Source organism: Cornus florida, unplaced genomic scaffold (genome assembly GCF_030987335.1).
Source record: "Cornus florida cultivar Cherokee Brave unplaced genomic scaffold, ASM3098733v1 CherokeeBrave_3.0.0_Hap2_Chr05, whole genome shotgun sequence".
Classification (NCBI taxonomy): Eukaryota; Viridiplantae; Streptophyta; class Magnoliopsida; order Cornales; family Cornaceae; genus Cornus; species Cornus florida.
In genome coordinates, this window is record NW_026775575.1 from 21,914,730 (window position 1) to 21,929,104 (window position 14,375).

Below are 14,375 nucleotides of genomic sequence, written 5' to 3' on the forward strand. Positions count from 1 at the left end.
CAAGAATGAAAACTTTCAATGCACTACTAGCTCAATTGGGATATAACCAATTCAATAATTAACAAAGCATGTACCCCACAAATAAATGCTAGTGTGCGCCGGTGCTAGTGTAGAAGACTAGAGTGAATCTCAAAATAATCACAAAATCAAGATGATGTGGACCACAAATGCAAGCAAGATATCAATCTTTCAAAAAATTTACTCCTAAGTGGCTTCCAAAGGGCATACAAGGAGTATTGAACTCTCAAGTCAAACAATTTTTAAATTTTAAGCAATATAGTCCTCAAAAGATCAAAATCATGGCTAGATATGGACCAATCATAGAAATATCCCTCAAATACACAAGTCATGCTCAAAAGATATGCAATTTAAAACTAACACTACAAAGCACCATTCCCCCCAAACTTAAATTGCATAATGTCCTCAATGTGCAAAGAGAATAAAGGAAAGAGTATACCTGTGCAACTAAGCAAAAATGATCGGGACTGATATATCTGAAGTGGATGGCATGGCCCCCCCAAACTTGGGATTAACTGTAGTCCTGTAAATTGGCACTTGGATAAACTCATCAGATAACAAAATGGGATAATCAGTGCACAGTGGACATGCAAGTGTAAATGGGATAAATAGATAAAGAAATGAGAGAGGTATAAGGGTGATCCTGAAAATTGGGTAGCACTCTCTCACTAAAGTCACTGTGATGCACCTGATGGAGTCAAACATACAGATATGAGAATATAATCATATGACATTCATAGCAAAAATAGATATATAAAATAAATAAAGTGCAGGTATAACAAAAATATCAGAGCCGATAGACCGGCTGTAAAAATAATAGCACTGTACAGTGATAAAAAGAAACTATCTATGGGAGAGAGAAAATGAGATAGAAAGGACTGTGAGCACATGAAGATGAGGTAGGACGGGCAGGTCTGGCGCCGCGGATGTCTCTGGATAAATCTCGAAACATGGTTGCGACATCCGTGCGGAAGGTGGCAAAATCAGCTCGATGGGTAATAAGATCAGCTCTATGGGCAGTAAGATCAGCTCGGATAGCAGCAATAACATCCTCAAGCGTCTGCAACCGTACTCCAAAATCGGGGGTCATATCAGGAGTTTCAGGCATAGATGAATCAGAAGAGAGGTCCTGAGTGTGATCCTGCTCGTGAATGGGTGACCTAGCTGGAGAGTGCTGCTCTGTGTTGTTTGCAAGGCGCTCTAAATCTATGTCTAAATGCTCTGTAGCTGGATCAACGGGTGCGTCGTCCGCTGCGGGATCTGTTGCTGCTGCCTCTGCCTCTGTCGGTGCCTGTGCCTGCTCCAGCTCTAACTTCTCTGCAGCCAGTGCTACGTGTTCCTGCAGTCTAGTAATAATAAAGCGGTAGCTCTTGTCCCAGTCCTTTTTGAGGAAGTGACAGGTACCGGTCTCGGGGTCCTCCCGCGAGTGGATGGGATAACGCTGGTAAATGAGAATCTGGGTGATGAGGTGGCTGAATGGAAGAGACTTAACCCGTCCGGACATCTCTTTGCTGATGTACTCGTTATAGAGTGTACTCATCATAGAGCTTCCTCATCACGCTCCAGATGAGCGCGGGAATGGACACCCAATGCCCGGTGTAAAAGGCATAGAGAGCTGTCAGATAATCGCTCCTCCTCTGAATCTTGTGTCCGGCCATGTATATGTCCTGAAAAAGTACGGAATCGATGAACCAAAGGTCATCTGGAAGATATGTGTGGGTGGCGAAAGTCTCGCCAACAGCATGGTGACCTGTCAAGTAAACTGCCATGGCGGCATAAGAAGGCCTGTGTAGCCTCGGATAGGTCTCCTGAAGCTCTGGAGGACAGTGGTATGGGCAGTGGTATGATCTGGAAAGTGTGTCCACAGTGATGGTGATCATATGGCCATCTACAGAAGTGACTAGCTCGATTGTGGTACGCGAGGATGGTCGGAGGTTCTGGTAGAACAACCGTACTAGCCGCGGGTAGACCGGCTTTATGAAAGGGGCAAGAATAGCGGCTAGGCCCCTCTGAATAATATCACGGTAAGCTAATCGGGTCAGCACCGATCGGGAGAAGAAATCTGTGTCAAAGACAGACTCATGGTCAACTGGCATACTCTCATATAGAGGCGTGGGCCTATTACACGCCTGGTGAGCTGGCTAGCGTGATGGAGGTGGTACTGGTGTACGCTCAGCGCTAGCATGAGGTGGAGATGGCGAAGGTGTAAAAGCAGGATGAGCCTGGGAAGGAGATGGGATATGATCATCCTCAGCCTCAAGAGCAGGTTACTGAGGTGGTGTAGGCTGTACTGGCTCCTGAGTATGAGAGGGCGCGGCCGACGCTTCTGTCCTAGGCCTAACATGCCTCTGCTGTCTATGAGGTCTCCTGTGTTGCCTATTGCCAACAGTCTTGCGCTTAACCATGATCTGCAAAGAAAAACTTGCAATGGAAGTTAGTGCCAGAATAAAGAATTGTTAAACATAATATAGAATCATACATGTCGAATAAGATAGACAAAACAGATATGACATGAATCTATGCAGGTGACTGGACATTAATCATGCTAAGCAATATAAGTATGACATGCATCTAATGTGGAATATCACAGGCATTGGATATAAATAAGATAGCATGAAATGAGATATGATGATAAAGTGTGTGTGTGAGATCTGTGAAGTTCGATTGATCATGAAAAGAAGTGAGATCGATCATAAAAGTTGGATCGATCGAAAGTAAGTGAGATCGATCTCACAACTTCGATCGATCTGAGACAAGAGTTCGATCGATCTCTTAAGATCGATCTGGGATACAAGTTCGATCGATCGAACTGTGCGACGATGAAAATTGAAAAGCCACAGATCTGTGACTTTTGAAGAATGGGGCCCTACGAACGTGTTCGTGGGCCCTACAACACATCAAATCAACAACTCCCATCACCCAAACATGTCCCATACTCCCAAATCAAACAAAAATATCAAAAATATATACAACGATATAGATATATATATATACATATTTTAACCATCAACAATGGAGGTTAAATCATATATAAAGCATGAATCAAACATATAAACCATGTATGCACGAGATTGAAGCTTGAAATCGACTAGTGAGGTCTCGGATCTTACCCAAATTGAAGGGAGATGTGGATGTAAAGAGGGAGGGATGAAACCGAGATGAGAGAGAGACAGAGAAGCTTGGTTCTCGCCGGAGATGGAAGATATGAGTAGGTGCAGCGGCGGCGACGAGAGAGAAAAAGGGGGGTTTTGAGGTTGAGGGTGAGTTAGATCGATCTAAATGATCAATCATGAGAACCCTCGATTTTAAAAAATATTCCTCGATTAGTTCGATCGATCGAACTCAGCTGAGATCGATCGAACTTTCTCTCTCAAAGTTTTTTTTTTTTTTTTTTAATCAATGAATTGGAAAATTAAAATTAAAATTGGAAAATAGAAAATCTTTTTGGTATTTTTGAAAAATAAAAAAATAAAAATATTTTTGGATTTTTGAAATTTGAAAAGTCAAAATAAAGTCAAAGAATGAAATCAAGAACTGAGATCGATCGAAACAATAGTTCGAACGATCAGACAGAGAGCTAAAATGTGCAGGTTTTTGGTTCAGAAAATTTGGCTAAGTGTTGGAACATGAGATCGATCAAACTGGAAAGTTGGATCGATCGAAGAACTTTCAGATCGATCTTGGAATGTTTCGAACGATCAGACAGAGAGCTAAAAATATGCAGGTGGATGCAGGTTCAAAATTTTTCTAAGTGTTGAATCATGAGATCGATCGAACTTGGAAGTTGGATCGATTGAATGTCTCTTGATCGATCTGAGAATTAGTTCGAATGATGAGACAGAGAGGTGATTTGGATGCAGGTTCTGCATGCTCAAAAATATTCTAAGTGTCAACACTCAAGATGGATCGAACAGGATAGTTGGATCGATCGAGGTTCCTATGATCGATCCAACTGAGAACTAAGATCGCAGATTTTTCTTGGATCGATGGGACAGAGAGCCTATTTGGATGCAGGCTTGAAAATTTTCTTAGTGTTGAATTTAGATGGAAGTTCGATCGATCGAACTCAGGTATGAGATCGATCGAACTTATGCAGAATGCTCAAAATTGACATGCAAGCTTATGCAATCCTCACCAAAGTTCCTTGAAATGCATATGAACCAAAAACAAGTATCTAGACTTCGCAAGAAATGAAATGTAAGATAGAAATGAGAGAGAAATAGGGTTTTGACACCCTACGAATGATTTTGCTAGTCTTTAACGTCTCTAGCAAGACATTGGGCTCTTTTAGCCCAAATCAAAGATCTTATAATGCATCTCCTCCTTGCTGGGGTGATGAATATCTTGAGCCCCGCCCAACAAATTGTTCTTGGAAGAACTTGTTGGATCAAACTCAAAAGAAGTTTTTGATCCTTTGTCTATGCAATTACAACCTTTGGACTTCCACGCCCTTTCAAAACAAGAGTTTGAAACAAGAATTTTAGAATGCAAGGTTGAAGATGAAGCTTTAGAAACCCTTGAGTCACATAAAAACTCATTTCCTTCACTATTGAATTCATGACATTTTTCCACAACATTGACCTCTCCTTCATACTTGTCAAATGAATTGGGTGTTGGATTGAATATGTTCAATTTCACCTTCATATGGCCAAAAGAGATCTTCATTATCCCCGTCCTACAATTGATGTTGGCATTAGCGGTTGCCAAGAAAGGACGGCTAAGGATAACGGAAATTTGGCTCTTAGGATTGGGAACCGGTTCCGTGTCTATGACAACGAAATCAATGGGAAAGAAGAATTTATCAATCTTAATCAAAACATCTTCAATGACACCTCTAGGCTTTTTAATGGATCGGTCAGCAAGTTGCAAAACTACCGACGTCAGTTTCAATTCACCTAAGCCTAATTTGACATAAACCGAGTAAGGAAGAAGGTTAACACTTGCTCCTAAGTCAAGAAGTGCCCGATTAATGATATGATCCCCAATAATGCATGATGTAGTGGGTGAACCAGGGTCCTTAAACTTTGGAAGAGTGTTATGTTGCAAAATTGAGCTTACTTGCTCGGTCAAAATCACTTTTTTTGGTGTTTGGCTTTTGTTCTTCCGCTTTTGGGTGCAAAGATCTTTTAAAAACTTGGTATAAGCCGGTATTTGCTTGATTGCATCCATAAGTGGGAGATTAACTTTTACTTGCCTAAACATTTCCAAAATCTCATTGGTCTTGACTTTTTGCTTTTCTTTCGAAATGGATCCTTTTAAGGCATCCGGAAATGGAACCTTTGGTTCAAACACTTTTTCAAGATTTTCTTTTGAACTCTCTTCAACACAAGAAGTTTTCAAATCATTTTTCAATAAAACCTTTTCAACATTATTTTTCAAAACTTCTTTTTCAAACACATTTTTCAAAACTTTCTCATTTGCAAGATCATGTGTATGTAATGAAGGAGGAATGGGATGTGAAACGGGATGGGTGACAACTTGTGGTTGAACCGGTTCACTCTCTTCATTGGATATTTCAACTTGATTGTCCACAACTCTACCACTCTGCAAGGTAGTCACCGTATTAACATGTTCTATGGTACACCCCTCCGATAAGGATTGGGTTTCCACAACACATTGTTGCTTAGGCGGGGCATTAATAAGCATCTTTCCCTTCTCTCTAGCATTAAGAGTGCTAGCTATTTGCCCTACTTGGGTTTCTAGCTTTGCAATAGATTGAGAATGAGAATAAAGCAATTATGTGTTAGCCTCTAAAGTGCCCAAAGCATTTAAAACTTTCTCTTCAAAAGCGGGACTTCGAGAATTACCTTGGGAATATGATTGGTTGGGAAAATGAGAATTAGAGAATTGATTCCCTTATGATTGGTATGGCCTATAACCTTGGGATCCTTGGTTTTGCATTGGAGTTGGAATATACTTCCCTTGAAAACCGCCTTGGGGAGGGTTTGAGCCTTCCCCTTGGTTTTTCCATGAGAAGTTCGGATGATTTCTCCAACTTGGATTGTAATGAGTACCATAAGGATTGTTCCCTTGGTTCACAAAAGCCACATTGACTTGTTCATTAGGTTCACTTTGCACTTGTCCATGAGGACAATGAGAAGTAGAATGAAGAACACTAGCACAAGTCATACATGATTCATTTGATGCACGATGAGAATGGTTAGGGAAGGAAGTTACTTGGTTCGCCGAGTTTTGGTTAATAAAAAATTGATCAAACCTTTGAGACAAAGACTTCATTTTGGCAGTTATCTCATTAGAATTGTCGACTTGAAGTAAGCCAACACTCTTCCTACCTTGTGTATTTCTACCATTCTTTGATGACAATGTTCTATGCAATGAATTCTCACTCATGCTTTCATAGAGATGCCATACGTCATCCTTATGCCTATCAATGTAAGAGCCACCCATAGAAGCATCAACCATGCCCTTATAATTATCCGATAAACTTTCAAAGAAATATTGGACTAATTGCCATTTGGGCATGTCATGGTGTGGACACTTTCTAAGCAATTCATTGAAGCGTTCCCATGCCTCATGAAATGTTTCTCCATCCCCATGTGAAAATTCTTGAATTGAGGTCCTCATAGCATTGGTCTTAGAAACCGGATAGTACTTCTTCAAAAACTCTTGTTGCATTTTTGCTCAAGAAGTGATTAAAAAAGGCCTAAGATTGTTAAACCAATATTTTGTCTTGTCTTTAAGGGTGAATGGAAAAAGTTTAAGCCTTAAGACTTCTTCCGGCATGTCCGTGTATTTCACGGTAGAACAAACTTCAAGAAACTCATCCAAATGCTTATAGGGTTCTTCACTTGGAAGTTCATGAAAGTTAGGAAGCATTTGAATGGTTTGTGCTTTAATTTCATAATGGTGTGCTCGAAATGGTGGCAATTGAATGCATGTGGGTGCATTATATTCATTTGGCACATAATGGTCTCTCAAAGCAAGTGGTGGGTTAGCAACTTGAGGTGCAACATGAACACCTTGATTTTGAATTCCTCGATTGACAATGGGAGGTTGTGGAGCATACATTGGCCTTGGTATTCCGAATGGAACTTGGCCTTGTTGTTGTGGTGGTGGGTGAATGTATGGCCTAGGCATGCCTAATGATACTTGAATGTTCTCATTGTACACATTTGGATAAAGGATGCCTTGTTGGTCTATGTGACCAAGGTCCTCAACATGATCATCATTATGGTCATCCATTGATAGGCGGGTTCTCTTTGAACTTCCCCTTCCCCTACGATTTCTAACGATGAATTCGAGATGCAAATCAAAAGGGACAAGAGTTGGTCTTAATGAACGACGACCATGCATGCACAATAATAAATAAGTAAGCACAACAAATGAACAAACACTTTGCCTTCACAACAATACAATTAAACTTCCTCCACAAACACAATTCCCATGTTTGAAACAATAATAATGCAATGACAAGAAAAATGCCTCCACGCGGGCTCATGATTTAACTAAGGAGATTGAGTCAAGAAAGTCTCACAAAGGTCCTATAGCACTTCAACTCCAAATTTAACTTAGCTTAGCAATTTTTTAGAATTTTTAGCTTCTTCCCTTATTTTGCTTTGTTTTGCTTTGCTCCTTAGCTTGGATGCTCCTTTGCTTGTCTTCTTTCCAACAATACACCTAGTCAAGTGAAAACAAACACAATAAGTAACCAAAAAGAAAAGTGAAATCAAAGTAAAGAAAAGACACGATCAAAAGAGTACTAATTCCTAATGAATTCCACAAATACGACGTTGCCTAATCCTCGGCAACGGCGCCAAAAAGTATGATGATGACTCGGCCCGAGCCTGTGCACAAAATAATGCACAACACTTTGAGTTTGGAAATTGGTGTCAAGTGGGCATCATACTTTAAATTTATAAACCGCTTAACACCTATACTATATAGTATGAGTGAGAAGGGATCGTCCCAAGAGATTGGAGTTGTACTTGAATGTGAAATTGCAACTAGGGTTAGTAAGTCGAATGATCAAACAAGTGATTGGTTGGTTGTTTAAACTAGAGAGCAACTAAATTAAATTAAGTAAGAATGCAATGCTAAAGAGAGTAAGTAAGGGAGAGAGAGATCTTGAGGTTTAGATATCACCACCAAGTAATGCATTTCTATATCATTGACAAGTGATTAATGAGGGCAAATAGTGGGTTGCAATAGTGGTGTGTATGTATTTGGTTGATTCAATCAGCAAGGATGACTAGTTAAGCATGTATTGTCTAAACATCATATGAAAGGCACAATATATCTAAGCTATAAAGCATATATTGTTTAAATAACATGTGAAAGGCACAATAAATCAAAACAAATTATTAATCCTTTCATTAAGCTCACAATCCAAATACAACACAAGGATAGAGACATATGTTAATTGCATTCACAAGCCTGGATCATTAAACAACAAGCATAGATTGTCCTCCCATTTAACACTACACTACAACTACATTATATCTACACTACTAGCATGAAAATAAACTAGGGGAGAGGCACAATCCATCAAGAGGTAAGCATGAACCATCACGAGAATCACAAAAGCATTCTTTTAAGCACAATGTTTGGACAATCTCTAAATCTATATCATCAATACACATAGACATGCATCAATAACACAAAATCTAGGGATAAACACATGAACATCTATTCTAGCATACATAGACATATGGATAGAATGAAGTGACCAATTAGAAGTATTAAACCACATAAATCATTGAATAAACAAGATCTATATATATCAAAGTGTCAAAACAACAATTACAACACTAATCCCTCAATAATACACAAGATTAAGATATAAAAAGCATACTTGGGGCTAACTCTAGCCCCAAGAGGATGTCTAGCCACTCATGGTGATGAAGCTCCAACCCTCAAGGGCTAACTCCATGGTTGAAATCTGCTCCTTGTTGATGAAGAGTCTCCAATGGTGTCTCTAGCCTCTTCTTCCTCAAAACTTCCTCTCCAGAAGATGATATGAAAGTAATGTTGTCTCCCTTTGAAAAAGTAATCCTTATCCTTATATAGGTAAGTCAAAATGACACCCAAAATGAGCTGGGGTCGTGCACACAATATTCCCTAATGATTGGATAAAGGACAACTTTCAATGAGATGGAATTTTAACTTTTTCGCACTGGAGGAAGTTCGATCGATCGAACCTTGGTCTTGGATCGATCGAACTGGCTGAGATCTATCAAACTTAGGCTGGATCGATCCAACTGGCTGAGCTTTTTGGAAAACAAATCTGAGATATTTATGGGAGATATTTATGGGAAAAGGACAAAAGTGGTTAGTGGTGGTACAGCTATGGATAAAATCAATCATTTGAATAATGACAAAAGTATTCGATCGATCGAAGGTTGGTGTTGGATCGATCGAACTTTTGGAACTTTATGCTTTTGGGTCAAGGCTTGGATCTGTCTTGAAGTGCTGAGATTGATCGGTGTTCGATCGATCGAACCTTGAACTTGGATCGATCGAACCTTGAACTTGGATCGATCAAACTTTGCTGCTTTCCACCTTTGACTTCATTTGCTTCTTTCTTTCTCCACTTTGCTCCTTCCTTTGTTCAATCTCAGAATTGCTTCAATTAAGCTCTTATTTGGCTGAGTTAGCTTATTTTCGGGATAAGTGCCTGAAAATGGAAATAATACGGAATCAATCTAAAATAGTAAAGTAAGATAGATAAAGGTACTAGAATGCCTAAGCTTAAGAGGTTTAAATACGTACTTTTCAGTGCTCATCACCTATCTTATATGTGCATTATAGCTCACTTTATTGATAGTGACTAGAAATTTCATATAAGAATAATAAACTTTACACACTATCTAGTCACAAAGGTGAGGCGATTGGTCAAGCCCTGGAAGAATGTTTGATGGGATGGGGTATTCAGAAACTATGTACTATTACCGTTGATAATGCGAGTTCAAATGATGTTGTTGTTGGATATTTGAATAAGACGATTTCTAAGGATAATGAAACTTTCATGTTAGGTGGTGAGTTTTTATGTTAAGTGTTGTACTCATATTCTCAATTTAGTTGTGAAGATGGGTTAAATGAACTGAAAGATTCAATAATTCAAATTTGTAGGCAGTAAAATATGTTAAGAGTTCTCCATAAAAAGAATAATGCCTCAAAACATGTGTGGAGAAGGAGAACATAACAAGTAAAAACTTTTTGTGCCTAGATGTTCTAACTAGGTGGAACTTGACATATCTAATGCTAGAGGCAGTAATTAAATTTCAAAAGCATTTGAAAGGCTAGGATATATATATGAAGATCAATTATGCGACTTTGGTGTGTATCACAAAAATGTGTTATATTTTGATATGAAAATGTGCTAAGTGGGCATCAATTTTTAATTTTATAAAAGCCACAAAACACTTATATGTGAGTATGAAGTGAGAAGGGATCGTCCATAGGGATATACGGCTTGGAATCTAACTTGACTTAGTGAACGTGAGATTCAAAGGAAGTTTGTTTGGTTGATTAAACTAATGTTCAATTTAATAAAACATGCAATGGAAATACAACTAAAGTACATGGGGTTTAAATGATAGGAATCACCACTAAACTCATGCACTAAACCACATGCCTTTAATTAATAGAGAAAACTTGTTGTAATCAAAATGTGGCTACAAGCACACATTAAATCAAGAAGATAATACAAATTGTAATAATAAGCATGGACTATCAAATTCAAGTATGAATTGTCTACCTAACTAGAATTAATCTAATGGACAATGGTGTAGTGCAACTCATCAAGACTAAGCATAATCCATCAAACTAATTAACAATTGTATCCAATAAGAACCATGCATGGCCTTCACTAAACACAATTACAAAAAAGCATTTAGTGTAAATATTAATCCTTAATTAATTACACATAAGACAATATGCAACCAACATAGAGAATCAATAGGAAGAATTATCAATAAAAACCTTAGTACAACCAAGTTTGATTACACAAGACCATAACACTAATTACAACACATAATTCCCCAAAAATAGAAAGACAAGAGTTTAGTTACACAATTTTAGGGCTCATCCAAGCTTTGAGTGAAGGACTAGCCACTCATGGAGAAAGTATATGTCATCAAGGTGTCCTCATGATCCATCTCCAAGCTTGGGTTCATCATCATCTTCTTCTTCCTTGGTTGAAACTCTAGAAAGAGAGAGAGTAGATCTAAAAGTCCTCCTTAGCTATCGTATTCTAAAATGTCTAACCCTGGTAAAGATGGTTCAATCCTCTATTTATATGTGTCCCTTGGAGGTCAAAATAAGTCAGACCTGTACCTTCAAATGATGTAGTCACGTAGCCCTTGGTTCTTGAAATTAGAGCTTGAAATGAGGAATTAAAACTACTTTGCCCGAGGCACGATCGATCATGAATTCCCACGATCAATCACATTTTGAACGGATCGATCATGATCCATGTCGTTCAAGCTTGTTCTTATCTTTATCAGGATCGATCCTCGGAATGTAGGACCGATCGTAGAATTGAAAAGATCGATCGTAATTAATGAGATTGCTGACTGGGCGTATCTTCTTCAGGATCAATCGTGGGGATTGCAGGATCGATCGTAGGGAATGAAGGATCGTGTCTTCCATTTTGGTAATTTCTGGAACTTTATTCCTTTGCATTTGCTTGACTCCAAAAAGGCTTTAATGAACTTGATTTAACCCGACTGAACCTTATTTGACCTAAAATCGACAATAAAACAAGTTAAGACTAAAACGAGAAAGTAATGATAGATAAAAGGGTCTAATATACCCAAGATTAGGGGCTAAAATGTGCATATTTCAGCACCTATCACACCCCTAAACTTAGATATTGCTAGTCCATTACCAATGAACTATAAAGTAAAAGAAAAGAAATGACTATACAACTACGAGCTATAAAGCAATAAAGGGATAACACCATTTTTGTAAGGATCGCGGTTGCATTTAGTATATGCAATAAGCATTTTGAACCTCTAGATTACCCCTAGAGGACGAGTGAAGTCTCATAAGTGTCCAGAAATGATACCCATAAACATTAAGTTCTTTCTTACTTAAGAAACACCAAATACTTTTCAAACAAGTTTCGAGAGAAGACTACCTCAAGTATGCCAATTTCAACCATTTCTAAGCAATTTTCAAAATCCCAACATTAACTATGTAAATATGGTCCCACACATTAAATAATACAATCATGCAAATTGAAATCAACTCTAGCATCGTTTTTAGTAAACTGGCACCAAATATGTTACTATCTTAGCAAAAATCATTGAAAAGGGTACAACCGGCCTCAAACTAGCACACATTTCAAATACCAATCATCAAGACTACAAATGAACCTTTTTTTTTTTTTTAAATGGGATCGAAGATAAGAGAATGGTGCAATGTAAATATCTCTTAAGCTCTCTAGAAGATTTGTGCAACGAGTGTTAGGTCAATGACTCCCAAATCGGACGGCTTTAGGGCATTAGGTGTAAATCAACTAGGCTACAAATCAAAACAACTCTCACTTTTCATTTCCCGACTTCTCACATTTTGATGCGAGAATTAGATGCTTAATGAGGCACAAATCCCGGTTACTCGGTAAAGAAGTTTTTATTTCAATTTAGCCTTTTACTTTTTGACAGGAGAATTCAATGCTTAATGAGGCAAGAATCTCGGTTACTCGAGCCTCAGTGGAGGCATGTATGTGCGAGTACCAACTAGGAAAAAAAATTGTAGTACACTAGAATCAATCCTTAAAGGATTCTCACAAACAAAATGATGCAGACCATTAAAGCAAGCATGAAATCAAATTTTTGAAAAATTTGCCCCTGAATGGCATCCCAAGGCATATAAGGAGTATTAGACTCTCAAGACTTGAAATTTTGCAATTCATTGGAATATAGGTTTTAAAAGATCAAAATCATAGCCCCAACTCTCACATCACATATATGCATAAAAATAGAGTGTGTAACATGCCATCATACTCCTAAACTTAATCTATGCATTATCCTTAATGTATTAAGAGAACAACAAAAAACGTGAAAAGGGTATACCAGATTGGCATAGCCTACAGAACCCGGCAATGGAATACCCCCACTTCCCGCCCCCATAATTGATTAAATTTGAGATTTTTTTAAAAAAAATTCTCATTCTAGGCTGTAGCGATTCCACAGGACCACAACCAAATCCTCTGGAAAAAAATAAATAAATAAATAAACTGAACACTAACATTTCAAGTTCAAACACTAATATTTTTTCTTCTTAGCACGAAATTTACCCATTCAATTATTTTCATTAGACTTAATTAAACTCTATTTGTTTTCATAAAACTTAATTGAACTCTTATCTTTTACTTTAAAAAATAAACGAGATACTATTAACTACAGTGCCTGGTATCGTATGATTCAAACGCTAAAGAAATATTTACCAAAAAACAAAAATCCTAAAGAAATTCTCTGATAATTTGACTTACAAAACCTAGCCGATGACGATAGGTGGTGAACCCTCTGTTGTCGATTGAAGTGATGGAGGTCAGCTAAGGCGGTGGAGGTGAAGATCGGCTGAGGCGATGGATGTGGTGTTGATTCTTAGGAGAACAAAGAGAAAATGGTGAAGGAGGCCGTAGGACTTAGGGTTTGCTTCGTAGCTCAATCGTATGCATCGTTCTCAGACTCTCAGTGATGTCGCCTTAGAAGTTAAAAGTTGGGAACTTAGGTTTCCGACATGTTACATGTATACATAAAATGTAGGTTAGTTTGGTAAATACAATAACATGGGTAATGGTAACGTTATAATTTTATAGGGTTAGACCAAGAGGGGGAGGGGTTGAATTGGTATATGTAAATTCTTTCTTAATCTTTGAGTAGATATATGATACACATAGGAGATAACAACAATGAGGTCAACTAATTCTCAAGCAAACCACAAGGACATAAGGTTTACAAGGAAAACCTTCTCAATAAGGAGAAACCTTGGTTCTTGGCCTCAGCCAATAAATGCCCCACTAGTTGTATGCAAGTAGTTACACACTCAACTGTTTCACTCTCTACATACACCCTTGTACAAGATGAAACACTAGTTTTCACATCCTCTACACACACACTAGCTCAACTAAGTGCACACAGCACTCCCTATGCATGTCCACAGCACCCTTGCTAGGACCCTTAAGAGCTCTCATAGCTTACCAAATACATAGGAACACATTAAATACCATCATATTATAGTTGTTACATAAGATTAGAATTAATACACAAGTCAAAGTACACAAAATATAAAACCTTAGCCTTCAAGGTTCTGCAAATAGTAGGATGTCACAGTCAATATTCAATGCAGTTTCAATAATGGCTCATGCTAGTTTCCACAGCCTTTTCTCA

The 14,375-nt window shown here is 38.2% G+C and overlaps 1 pseudogene; it reads left to right on the top strand.

Moving 5' to 3' along the window:
• The first annotated feature begins 6,499 nt into the window (after positions 1-6,499).
• Positions 6,500-6,598, top strand: LOC132310834 (small nucleolar RNA R71; annotated as a pseudogene).
• Positions 6,599-14,375: the final 7,777 nt, after the last annotated feature.